The following is a 14,882-nucleotide window of genomic DNA, read 5'->3' on the forward strand; positions in this document are numbered from 1 at the left end:
GACAACCAACATCAGAGAAGGCCACTCTGTGATCATGGTGAAGTGAGACAAAAACCAGTTCATAATCATGTTTGAACACAGATACACATTAAGTCACTATGAAAACTCCAAAATGAGCAAATACTTCTCTCTCCCAGCTGACATGAGTGACTGTAACTTTTAAAATGTTAAATGAATTATAGCTTTAGCTTCACTCTTCTGGCTTCTAAGATAAGATATCCAATCATAGAATTACTCTTTCTTTCTAACAGCTTCCTTGAACCCTCCCCCAAATCACCTGCCACAAGCCCAAATCCTATAACAATTTCCTTCTACCACTTCTTACTGAGGAACCCCATGGTTCCCATGGTACAAGTTCTTCTGTGCTGCAACAGATATCAATAAATAAAGTTTATTTGACTACAGATGTATTCTTGGTGGTCTTTGACTAATGGCACCAAATTTATGCCATTAGTCTCAGTAATGTACTAAGTATATTTTGTTTTTCAGGACAACATTATCTTTGATTAACTATATAAAATCTAAATGGTTTGAAATTCGGGTTCTACATGCAGATTCAAAAAGTCCAAACCCCAAAGGCTGTAATCATCTGGTTTGCTTTTCCAGCTAGCATTAGTATATCTCTGGTCTGTTATAAATGAGTTGTTCTCCCTGACCCACTGATAGTCTTCTCTCTAAGCATTAGACAATGAAAATTTTAAAAAAAAAAAACTTCTTAAAAAACATGCATTTTGCGGGGCTTCCCTGGTGGCACAGTGGTTGAGAATCCGCCTGCCGATGCAGGGGACACAGGTTCGTGGCCTGGTCCGGGAAGATGCCACATGCACGTAGCAGCTAGGCCCGTGAGCCATGGCCGCTGAGCCTGCGCATCCGGAGCTTGTGCTCCACAATGGGAGAGGCCACAACAGTGAGAAGCCCACGTACCGCAGAAAAACACCACCACCAACAACAAAAAAATTCATTTGGTATTTGCGTTAATTGACAAATAAGGCATGACAAATAGCTGCAAGATAAATGAAAATAATCAAGGAACCCCTCGCTGTGTCATTTAAAAATATTCACATACTCAAGTGCAAGAACTACTTTAGAATATTTTATATAGTCAACTAGGGCCCACAGTCTGATGGTCAATGAATGTAACTGTTCACACATTGTAAGTCTTTAAAAAGTCTTGATTACTGCAAGGCGAGTTAATAACAGAAATCAACTGATGTTTAGGGCCCACAGTCTGATGATCAATGAATGTAACTGTTCACACATTATAAATCTTTAAAAAGTCTTGATTACTGTAAAGCGAGTTAATAACACAGAAATCAAGTGATGTTTTCATACCACTGGATGGTATTAACTCTGAAGAACATAAAGAGCCCAGGGCTTCCCTGGTGGTGCAGTGGTTGAAAGTCCGCCTGCCGATGCAGGGGACACGGGTTCGTGCCCCGGTCCGGGAAGATCCCACATGCCGCGGAGCAGCTGGGCCCGTGAGCCATGGCCACTGAGCCTGCGCGTCCGGAGCCTGTGCTCCGCAACGGGAGAGGCCACAGTAGTGAGAGGCCCGCGTACCACAAAAAAAAAAAAAAGAGCCCAAATCCTGCCCTGCCAATCACTCATATTCAATCCCACCTGATCTCCAAATAGTTACACACAAAGAACACAAGCAGAATAGAGATCAAATGGCCTTTTAAATCATATCTGAACAGGTATCAATGCAGATTTCTGGTAAAGGATTATTTGACACATAGAAGCCTGCATTGCTCTTAAATGTTAATATTGGGACCAACATGTCCAGATGTATCTTAGTGGTGAAAAAAATGAGACAGCGAGATGGGGGGAGGGAAGAGGTGGGGACAGAGACAGAGAGAGAGAGAAGACAGATAAATAGATAGATAGATAGATAGATAGATAGATAGGTAGGTAGATAGATAGATACAGAGAGACAGATACTTGGGCCCTGTGAAAGATCTTGTGTCCATTTCTGGATAAAACTACATTGTACCAGAAAAAGCTAAACAGGCACAGTAGCCCGCTTTTTGGTAAAATATAGCTCAAGTGATCATCTTACACCCTCTCTATCAGAATAGCACCTCCTTTTACACTTAGAGGAGCAAGAAATGTATACACCAGACCACCTGTGTTCAAATCCCAGCTCTACCTTTTATGAGCTGTGGGGTTTTGGACAAGTTGCTTAGCCTTTCTATGCTCTTCCCTCATGCATGAATTTGGGATAATAAAATTACCCACCTCATCAGGTGTTTATGAGGATTAAATCAATAAGCATATATAAAGTACTTAGAACAATGCCTGATATATAGTAAGGGCCATGTATTAGATTTTACCTCTATTACTAGTCACAGAAATCTAGGAAGGGAATGAGAACCAGGTATGGGAAAAAGGTTGACAACTCCATGTCTCCTACGCTCGATGGGTTTTCAGAAGCCTATGATCCCCCACTGGGATAAGATACATAGCACATCAAGGTAATTCTGTTCTCATCCTCTAAAATCCACTCCCCGAAAGTATACAACTGCTTCTTTTGTAGATATTCCCAGGAAAAGAGAGATGGGGAGTTCTGTTTTTGCCTCAGAAATGTGTCTGAACAGACATTAATTAGGTTATCTCCAAGGTTTCAGCAAATGCTAGATTGAAAAACGACTCCCTAAAGTTTTATAAATTCCAAAGTGTGCCTAGTCACATTATTCAACCCCATTCACTAGGGGAGGTTTTTCAATTTGCACCATATGGCGGCTTAGCTCAAATAGAATGCCAGTCAAATAAAAGTACCACAAACTAGCATCCTCTTTTACTTATGAAGACTTCACAAAAAATGAAATTTAAAATTAATTCTTCTTTTAGATTTAATAAAAAGAAATTAAAAGCTAAATTCTAAATTTATCCTCCCCTCAAATTTTCTCACTCTCAGCAAACAGGTTCTAACTTAGGAACTTAGTAGGATTTTAATTTGTTTCCCAGCACCTATCTCCAAAGTCATCAAACAACATCTGTAACATTTCCGAAGCTGGATTAATTCATTTAAATATCTGAATAGTCAACAGAAATTAAAAGACTATCGCAAAACTAGTCACCTACCAAAAAAAAAAAAAAAAAAACACACAAAAAGTAAATGCAAGTTCTTAAAAGAAGCTATTTCAAACAAAATGATGGTATCAGCCAGGAATTCAACTCTACTGGCTTATATCAAAATACAAAATGTACTGTCCCTCATAGAACAATCTACGATGCTTCTGGATCTAAGGGCTCAAACTGTGTCATCAGGTCTCTCTCTCTTTTCCATTTCCTGGGCTCTCTATTTTTCCAAGCTGGATTCATTACGTAAAAAATTAATAAACAGGGCTTCCCTGGTGGCGCAGTGGTTGAGAGTCCGCCTGCTGATGCAGGGGACACGGGTTTGTGCCCCGGTCTGGGAAGATCCCACATGCCGTGGAGCAGCTGGGCCTGTGAGCCATGGCCGCTGAGCTGCGCGTCCGGAGCCTGTGCTCCACAACGGGAGAGGCCACAACAGTGAGAGGCCCGCGTACCACAAAAAAAAAAAAAAAAAATAATAATAATAATAATAATAAAACAGAAACCTCAATTAGAGTTGGGAGAGCAGTAGGGGGAGCTCTCACATCCTGGGAGGATAGCAGAGCCCAACAGGAAGAAGAAAGACTCTTCTTTCCTGCCAAGGGCTTAACCAATGAAAAACCATGGACTCTTTGGTGACTTTAGTCCTCCAAACTTCATTTTTCCCTGTATAAAAGCATTCTCCTTCCCTTGCCTGGGGACTCACATATGGCTCCCCATGGTTGCACACCATGAATTGCAATTCTTTGATGATCCCAAATAAATCCACCTTTGCTGGTGAAATATCTGGCAGTCTATTTGTTTTAAGTCAACAATTCACAGGCAGGATGTTCACCATGGTGGACCTCAGCAGCTTCAACTTTACAAAATTCTTCAAGGCAGTATTTCCAGCAGAAAGACATCTGTTCTTCCAAAGAGTTATAGAAATAAAAATCTTAAGATTCTGCCTCATTTTACTGACATATCACATGCTCATCAAAGATCAGAGCAGAGATGTGATGTTTTCTGGCAAAATGGGGGATGGAGAAAAGATAAAATCTTCTCAGTTTAACATTATCCAGGGTATCAATCTGTGAATATTAGTTGTTAAAAATTAATAACAAACTCATTTAAGGGGAAATTCTGTTAAATAATTAATTTACTGCTATATGTTTTCACCATGTAGAATCCAAAACCCTGTGCTTCTGCTGTTGAAACTTCATAATCTCTACCGCCAGTGGCCCAATGAGAATTAACATTGCCTCCGCCATGGACTTTGTTCCCAAATCTCATGGTTGCCAAAACCCTTTGCTCAGCTCTTGGCATTTCTCAATTGCCCATAATGTTAGAAGCTAAATTTGAAGCAACGACCTCTATTTTATGTTAGTCCTCAAACATTGCCTCTCCTCTTTTTATGCATAGTAAAGTTCTTTTTCCCTCCTTATATCTAGCTATAGTGAGACCTGACATTCAATAAAGAATGGAATCATTCTCTTGTCCTTCAGAAATGGAAGAGAGGAGAAAAGACAAGAAAATGAAAAAGAAACCCACATATAAACATTGAAAATAAAATAAAATGCTATAGACTCTGAGACTTCCAGTCTCATGTCACATATCAATTCTAGGAATTAACAATCCTGATGCAAAATATCTTTCTACCCTTAATCTTTGTTAGAGGTTTCTGTGTACCAAACAAACTGGCTTAAGAAAAAAGTTTTTTTTAAAAGTGTTTTATGGTAAGATTTGTCAGTCATTAGCAAGAACCTTTCCTTCTCTTCATCTCCAGTGTCTCTAAAGAAAAGCAAGAAAATAAATATTGGGTTAATATTTATATCTGCTCAACTTGTGATCCCTTCTCTCTCTTCAAAGTCCCAAGTAACCCTGCTCTGCTGCCCAAGTGAATCTCTCTTCTTGCAAACCACAAACACCGCTGTTTTATTTCCCTAAAGTCTTTGATCTCCTTATAGAATATTTCACTCCCAAATGCTGACCTCTGTATAACTCCAGATTTGAGGTTGAGAAGGTAGGAAATGGGATTTGCTTGGATGTTAGTTTGATAGTAGTAGAATGTTCAAATCACAAGCATGGTGTTTTGTGCAAGTAGCAAGTGCTCCTTTCTGACTCTAGCTTAGAGAGTGACCAGTGTGAGAATGCTGAGTCTGAAAAGGCATGTTAACACTGCATTTATGGTACCTGTGCCATGCTATCTAAATTTTACTTTATAGGCAATGGGGGGATTCTAGAAGTGAAAGATGTGATGCTTGTATTAAATTCAGCATTAAGAAGAAATATATTTCAAAATTTATTAAACATTTATGTCTCTGATTTGGCATTGTAATCAGTTTAAAAGAGAATGTGACAGAAGTACATTGCTTTTAGAATTAGCCTTTTGTATTTACCAAAGCCAACTGGAGGTAAGAAATTACTCTCATTTGGGCCCCTTTGTCATATTATGAATGTCTCTTCAGTAACTTATTGGTAATATTTTCAGACAAATCTTGAGAATATTACTTAACTCCAAGAGTTAATCCATGAGAAAGTATCATCAAATTTTGCTGATATTCAAACAATTAAACTGTGTGAATTAAGCCAGAGTAGGACACTTGAATCCCTGTGCCAACAACATAGACCCAGAGTGTCTTTTTGAAATGACCCTGTCTTCACAGGCTCTATTAGATCACTTTGCAAAGTGCATCACCAAGAATAGTATTGAAGCTTCTTTGATGGCAAGAAAGAGAAATCCATTCAAATAAACCGTGTCCTGACCCACTCGGGCTTCTATAACAAAATACCATAACCTAGTGTCTTATAAACAACAGAAATTTATTTCTCAATAATTCTAGAGGATGAAAATTCAAGATCAGAGTGCCAGCACAGTGAGGGCCCTCTTCTGAGTGTCAGGATTCTTGTTGTAGCCTCACACAGCAGAAGGGGAAGAGGGAGCTCTCTGGAACCTCTTTTATAAGGGTGCTAATCCCATTCAGGAGGGCTCCGCCCTTGTGACCTAATTACCTCCCAAAGGCTCTGCCTCCTAATACTATCACCTTGCAGGGTTAGTATTTCAACATATTGATTTGGGAGGGACTGGGAGGCACAAATATTCAGACCACAGCAAAGAGGAAATTTACTGAAAGGGTATGGGGGAAAAGCACAAGGAGGTTTGTGGAAGTGAGTCATGCATTGTGAAGCTGTCAGGGCCTGAGGGAACCACTCTTTTCATCTCTCTGGAGTCACATTATTTCTCCTTGCTCCTTTCTTGTCATTCTCCTACTTCTTGCTCAAAACTGGCCTAGAATTATTCACAAAAATTCACATGGCTTATCATGGCCATTGTGGCTTTGAGTCGTGTTTCCTGGGTGCCTTGTTTCAAATTGGAATGGAAAATTCTGATTGATCACTGGTCATTCATTGCCTTGTTATTCTTGGATTCTCATCCTTCCTGGTTACATGCTACTCACAAAGTTGATTGGACTCTACAGTACATCAGGCACTGCTGGTGTGGGAAATTCCCAGTGAAGGGGGGTAGAGGGTAGGGAATAGTCTCCTAAAGTGGTTGACATTTTTTTTATATAAATGATAACAATGAATAGGCTGTAATGGTTTTTCTAGTTTTGATCCAACCAAGTGTCAGACTTTGTACTGTCGTTCAAGATTAATAAATGCAACTTTGAATTGGTCACATTTTTTTTTCTTCCCTAGTTCCAAATTCAAGTACAGTGGCTGAAATCAAGAGGATGAGAATCACTTATAGGATAAGTCATAAACTTTAAAAGTTCTAATGACTTTTACCTTGGAGTTATGTAAACTTTTATCTCATTATTTGGAATAATTATTTTGTCAAATAGCTAGAATTTTAAATTTATGAAAATGTTGTGTGATAAATTTATAAAGAAATGGGGTTACAGGGAAGAGCAAAAACAGACATCACCATTGTAACTAGATTTTTACACATGCACTAATAGTGCATCTGTGATAAATAGATATTTAGTGGAAAAGAGTCATATTTTGGATAAGACAGGTAACTCTAACCAGTTATTGTTTTCAATGTCATTAACAGGAAAAAACAAACACAACAGTCACAAAAAATGATTTTTTCTCTCTTTTCTGCCCTTCCATTCACTTCCATTTAAGTAATCAGATAGTTGAAGACAGGAATACACTGTCATAATAAAGCAAAATGACAAGATTCTGCATGCTTTATTGCCAAATACAGTATTTCTTTTTCCCCTCAGATGTAAAAATAGAACAAGAAAAAAAAATGAGAAATTCTTAACAGAATTAAGTTGCTTTTTAAATAAAATCACTCCTAGAATTTTGAGAAGTTATGTTGCTCCAGGCACCATGCCAAATGCTTTACATACATGATCATGGTTCATTTTAAGAACAACCCTGTGGGGGATGTCCTATTATTACACTTCACATTTTCCAAATGAGGAAACTGAGGACCACAGAGATGAATTAACAGGTAGTAAATTGTGGAGCCTGGAGAAGAGAATGAAGTAAGAAGGAAAATGCCAAGGGCGATTGGGAGGAAACTTCTGAAAACAGTGGTTTGTTTCATGGAGAGAATATGACCCGGCTAAGGGGACAGTTTGTAAATAGCTGATCTTGTTAAGTCAGGTAGTAGCATAGTAGAGATTTCCCACACTTAGGGAACAAGCTATAGGAAATGTTAATAACAAACACTCAACCTCCTAAATGTTGAAATACACTTCAAGTGGAAAAGGTTGAATAATTGTTTATTTGGCACTCAAATTGTTTCAGCTCCAAGACAATCCCATAGAATCTCCTACTTGTATAATCTTGGGCGAATCACTTAAACTATCTAGTTATCAGTTTATTTGGCTGAAAACTAAGTTTCTAAGGGAACTGCAAGCTCTAACCTTCTATGATTCTACGGGGATTTTTTCGTTTGTTTCAACTCCCTTTCACCCCCCATTTATTTTCCTAAGAAGTCTGTTCATAAGTCTGTTTATTCAATCAAGCATTTAGCTTTGTACCAATCTTGAAGGAATTCACTTTTATTCATATTTGAATAATTGAGATGGAGAGTGTAACTGTTATTAAACTAAAACTCATATAAAACTATTTACATTTTCTCTGCTTTAAAAAGTAAATACATCAGTCTGATTTTGTTTTTTCTTTGACAACGGGCTCTCATAAGCAGCTGTGGAAACCTAGAAAAACCATGTCATCTGTATAGTATTCTTTCCCAAGAAAACAAAGGTCACTTTGAACAAACAAATGATATTCTGTGGCAGGTGGGAGTATTCTGAGTCATTAAAACCTCAGTAAATTTGAAGCACTTTAATCTTAAAAGGATTGGGAAACAAACACAACAAGAGCTAAATCCACAGAATTTAGAATTACCACAGATCTTCAGAAATAGTTAATCAAATAATGATTTATGAAAATGGAAATGCAGCTGACTATTCCTAGTCATAATGAAGGTATACTAGAATACTGTCTAGCAGGCAGTTGGGTTTGATTCGAAAAGAAATTGTTATATGCTTTCTACTTCTTCATTTACCATAAAACCACCGTCATTGTGAATTTAGTCATGATAGGCTTTTGTGAGATTATCAGTAAAATATTTTCCAGCAAAACCTTAATTTGTTGTAAAAGTCCAGACTGGAAGTAGAAGATCCTCCTAGAGTTGGTTTTCCTTTGTCCTAAAATGTAGCTCAAAGCCTATTTAATTATACGTGGAGATCTAATTAAAGCAGAAATGCTTTTCTTGTCTCCCCCATACTTCATACTCCTGGTCACAATTAAGCAAAACATTTACACACAATCAGTCAAAAATTACTAAGAATATTTCACGTGTTTAATTTGTGGTCATTCTATCTTTTGATTAGATCAGCATAATTCAAACATGTTTTGGAGGAAGATATATTTCCTTCCTGCAGTTTTCAGATATTATCAGTGAACATGTAAGGTCCAAAATAGATTAATTCAATTGTTTGTTTTAGGTTATTTGGTGAAAATTAATTGCACATTACTTATGCTATTTGGTGGATACATTTTCCCTGAAACAAGAAAAGTATTTGGTTTACCCAAACAAAAACAGACCCATAGGTACAGAGAAGAGATGGGTGGTTGCCACAGGGGAAGGGAGTGAGGGTGGGAGAAAAAGGTGAAGGGGATTAGCAGGCCATGGGTATGTAATGTATAGCATAAAAAAAATGGTCAATAATATTGTAATAACTTTGTATGGGGACAGATGGTTACTAGACTTATCATGGTGATCATTTCATAATGTATGCAAATGTCAAATCACTACACCTGAAACTAACATAATATTGTATGTCAAGTATATTTCAATAAAAAATAAATAGAAACAATGGAAGAAACAACAACAACAAAAGTATTTGTTTTATAGTAATTATAATATTTTCTAAAACTCTTCCTATTTTCAAGAGAAAAGTTATTGGCATCCTATAGAACTGAGTTCTTAGGATCATATTTTGGAAAGTGCTGGGCAAGAGGTACAAGATTAAAAGATCTTTAATATGGTATAGAAGGTCCACCAATAACTTATTTCCACTTCTTTCTGTGCTCTCATAATGCCCTACATTAATAGCAACACAGCCCCTGAGATGTGCCTTTCTATACTTTATAGATATGAAGAGCTGATCTGGGGTCATTCTTTGTTTCTCTGTCCATGTGTGTATTAGCTTGCTAGAGCTTCCATAACAAAATACAACAGACTGGGTGTCTTAAACAAAAGTAATTTATTTTTCACAGTTCTGGCAATTAGACATCCAAGATCAGGGTGTAGGCAGGTTGGTTTCTTTTGAGGCCTCTCTCCTGGCTTGTAGACAGCCACCTTCTCACTGTGTCCTTGTATGGTCTTTCCTCTTTGGGCATGCTTCTTGTGTCTTTGAGTCCAAATTTCCTCTTTTTGTAAAGACACCAATCAGACAGCATTAGGTCCCACCTATATGACCTCATTTAACTTTAATTACCTCTTTAAAGGCCCTAACTTCTAATACAGTCACATTCTAAAGTACTGGGGGTTGAAATGAGTCTTTTTTTTTTTTTCTTTCGGTACGCGGGCCTCTCACTGTTGTGACCTCTCCCGTTGTGGAGCACAGGCCCCAGACGCGCAGGCCTGGCGGCCATGGCTCACGGGCCCAGCCGCTCCGCGGCATGTGGGATCTTCCCGGACCTGGGCACGAACCCATGTCCCCTGCATCGGCAGGCGGATTCTCAACCACTGTGCCACCAGGGAAGCCCATGGGTCTATTTCTGACTTTGCTATTCTTTACTTTTAATCTTCTGTTAAAGTGTCAGCATCACACTATTTTAAGTATGGAAGCTTTGGAGCACATTTTAATAACTATTAAACTAATCACTTACAATGAATCTTCTGCTTCAAGATTTTACAAACAAATATTGTACTTTGATTATTCAATATGAACTTTAGAGTCAACTTGTCTACTCCAGGAAAAAAATAACTTGGTGGTATTTTAAATAAGATCACATTAAATTTACAAATTATCTGAAAAAGATAACATTATGCATGACAGCTTTATAATGTTGAATTAGAACAACAGATGTCTTTTCATTTGATGAAGCCTACTTTTGTGGTTTTCATGAGTTTTAAACTTTTCCTCATATAGGTTTTGCATATTTCTTAAGTTTATTCTTAAGTAATTTATCTCACGTTATAGCCATGTAAGTGTGGTTTTCTTTTCCATTACACTGTCTCATTGTTTGCGTAATCAGAGACTATTAATTTTGTACGTTAACTTTGTTTCCATTCTCTTATAAATGCAAGACAGTTACTATGTCTCTCCCTTCCAAAATTTCAGATATTCTTTCCCTACAAGGAGAGGCATTTCTGGAAGTATTCATATTGTCTTGCCTTGTCAGGGCCACTACCTTAGTAGAGATCCATGAGTCCTCTGGTACCTACCAAACTGTAATGAGTACTCATTTCAATCTTCAATGAATGAGGACTGCTTGGATAGAACCCTCTTCTGGAAATGCAAATAACTCTGAGGAAAATTCAGGTAATATATATAAACATGATCTGATAAGCAAGCAATGAGCCCAAAACAGGTAGCCAAAAGATAAGGAATGTTTCCAGTATGATGTTTCACCACAACTGACCTTCATTTCAGTCTAGGGTAGAGTGGGGGAAACAAAGAGGAGATATCTCCTTATTTTTTCTTTTTTAGATATCTAAGTGCAATGGAGAAGGATATCTCAGTGCAAGACAATTGTGCTGTTCCAGGCACCTCTCCACCCTCTGACTGCTGGGTCACTAACCTACAGCTGAGAGAATATGATCCCTTGGGGATGGTTATGCTCAGGGCATGTATAGGATTGCGTAAGCAGTCCACCCCACCTGCCAGTGAGTGGTAATTCATTTTGGCTGGTAAAACAGTATTTGTTTCCACTTTTCTATTGTTCCATTGTTCAGCAGGTGGAACAGTAGTGAATCACATGTGACATACATCTTACCAATATAGGTTCAGTGATGACTATTGGCAAGAGGTTAACTCTTGGAAAAATAAATGAGATGACAGCCAACATCAAGACCACTATAGTGTCTTTGTCCTATTTTCTATTCTCAGTTTTGGATGCTTTCCCCTACCAAACAATAGAAATGGGAAGGTGGAGAGGTAGGAAAAAAGAGAAGGAAAGAGTGAAAAAAAGATCAGATCAATGGCTAAATCCTGGAACTGACATCCCTGACTATTCACTCTCACTACCACCGAAAAACATTCTTAAAAAACATTAATGAATAAATTAAGTAAATGAACAAATGGATAAGAAGCTCAATGCACAGGTTATAGTTACAAAGTTAAAATGATGTGTTGTATTCACGTAAATAAGACATTAATGGAATAGTCTCATTGTTATAGTCTTCTCAACATATTCTTATTTATCCCAGAAACAAAAGAGTACATGGTGCTATGTTTCTTTGAATCAGTGTTTAATTCTCAAGATGATGATGCTTAAAGCAAATATGCTACTTATTGTAAAACTGTAATTCAAACTTAATATTCCTTATTTTCTAACATATGCCCCTTTGAAAATGAGTAACAGTCCAAGAATTTCAGAAACGTGATTCTACATGAATCTGAGTCAGGAAGCCCCTCTAAACCTGTGTGTTGTTTTGATACATATTCACATCTATTTACACATACAGCTTAAGTCAGGTATTTCCTGAGTACATTGCACTTGCCTCACATAGCTTGGTTTTATGCTGCTTATACAAACATATTTTAAAATTAATACTTTCTAAAACCCCAAAATGCAATTCTAACTAATGATTTGGCTACATGTGTTTTGGTACAAATTCCAGTATGTTTTCTGCCTAAGTCCTACTAATAAACATCAACTTAAGAGCAAAATCTTTTTCTGACACATTGTACTATAAAACAATTTCTTCTAGTGATAAATAGCATGCTATCCCGAGAAAGTGTTTAGTACAACACTGTGGAATGACCTTCCCCCAACGTCATTCAGAAACAAGGCTGGCTATCCTGATTTCCAGTATAAGCCTTCTCTTAGGGCAGTGTAAATTCTCCTTAGATTGCACCTTTTATTTGGTGAGATGTCAGAAGGGGATGTAGGGAGAAGGCAAACATTCAGTAATCAAGATAAATAATATTCAGTGCAATATTTTTAAACATTCAAATTATTTTAAAAACATGATGAACAAAATATCAAAATTTTAAGTAAAGACAAGATTTGACTGCATTTACAGGACCCTATCTCACTCAGCACACTCTACTCCAAGCTCTGGTTGCAATTAAACTTTATTTACAAAAGTAGGTAGATGGCTTATAGGTATAGCATGTCAATTCAATTTTTTAAAAATATTATTTACCTTAATAACTGTGTTTTTTGTGCTCTCTTAAATAATGCACCCAAAATGCGTGCTTCACTCACCTCACCCTGGTTTCTGCCCTGGTGTACATATATATCAAGCCCTATTAAATTGTACACTTTAAATTCTTCAACTGATTTTACATCAGTTATACCTCAGTGAAGTTGTTAAAAATAGAAATGAAAAAAACTCTTCAGGTATAAAGCTATAGATACTCTTATTTACTTTCACTCCCACAACTCACTAATCTATCCAAAGGGCATAAATTTTACTGGTTTGTACTTGAGGAAAATTTATCTCTTTTATTTCCATGTTCCTGTCTGTAAAAATGTAGACTGTGGTAGGGTACAAGAAGAAGGGATTTATGATTATTTCCTGGCAATGTAGTTGTGTGCTAGTTGGAATTAGGCTTATCTGTGAGTGACAGAAAAATAACAGTGGTTTAAGTGAAGTTTATTGCCCCTTCTATTCTCTTTCTGGGCTACAACCTTCATTTTTTTGGCCTAAGTGGGTGACCTTCAAGCTCCTACAGCAAAATAAGGAAAATATAAAGAAGAGGGAAAAAGAAACATTCTAATTGTCCCTTTGGGAAGACTTCTGGAAGCTACCAAAATATAGTCCTGTTTTCATTCCTTCCACAGATTTTAGTCACAATGATACATAGCTTAGATACAAGGAGCTTAGCTTCAAGGAGACTGGGAAGTTTTTCTGAGTATCCATATACATATGTAAACACTTTATCATCATGGAATTGGTACTTACTTTCCTCGTTTCTCAAAGGAAGGGATTTACTTCATGACCTTGATGTTTTTCTGAGATTTAATATTCTGTATTTTTAATAAAAACCAAAAGTGGATCTAATTTGGGGGCCAGTGGGAGTAAGATGCAGTGATAGTAATAAAATTATATCTGACTAAAATTGAGCTCTTTGTTTGAATGCAATAATTCACAAGAATGTATATTTCAAAGAGAAATAGTTACACTGAATGGTTAAAATGTCTATTTTAAGTTCCATATTTATAAATTCTAAACTGGATATAAAAACAGAGGGAGCTATTTTAATAATACTTGTCATTTACATTTGAAAACCTGTTTATTTCTCCCATGAATAAAGGCATACTTTTCTGTTCTTTTTCTCTTGATTAAAAACTTTTTTAAGTTGACTGAAATTTGCATGTTCAATCTGACTTTTTTTGTCTTCTAGGGAAGATCTAGTGACAATGATTAATCTGTTCAAATGTCATATTGTAAGACAACAACAAGTATTTAAGGATATAACTGGGGAGATCAAGATGATGGAGTAGGAGGATGCTGAGCTCACCTCCCCCCAAGAACACATCGAAAATGCATCTACTTGTGAAGTAGTTCTCACTGAAAACAAACCGGAGATTGGCAGAAAGACTCTTATACAACCAAGACTGTAAGAAAGATCCACGTGCATTTGGCTAAGAAAGAAAGAGAAACAATCAGGTCAGGACCTGTTACATAGACTCAGAATCCTCCCTGGAGAGTGAGTGGTTCAAACCACATATTGGATGTCCCAGGCCTGGGCTTGGACACTGGGAAGATAAGCCCCCTTGGCTGGTTTGAAGATCAGTGGGACTGGCAGGGTGGGCTATGAGAAACTTGGACTCCACTCATGAAAAGTGTACACACAGGCTTGTTTGCTCCCAAACCAAAGGAGAGGAAGAAGATTGAGGCCACCTGAGATTCTGGATGGTTTCTGGCAACTGCCCCAGGGCATGCCCCAACCCAGGCCAAGTGCCCACTCTGGCACCTCTTGCTCTGTGGTACAACTATCCACTTGGATGAAAACTGCCACTGATGAATAGAGTGTGCAGTTGTGGAGAACAGAACTGGTTCAGACCCAGCACTACATCTGAATGGGGCAGGGGTGATTATTGCTGGTGCTCTTGGAGGCAGCAAATTGGGAGTGGTCTGGAACTCTGACTGGTGTGCCTGGACCACTCAAGTGTGC

This window comes from Hyperoodon ampullatus (genome assembly GCF_949752795.1).
Source record: "Hyperoodon ampullatus genome assembly, chromosome: 1".
NCBI lineage: Eukaryota > Metazoa > Chordata > Mammalia > Artiodactyla > Ziphiidae > Hyperoodon > Hyperoodon ampullatus.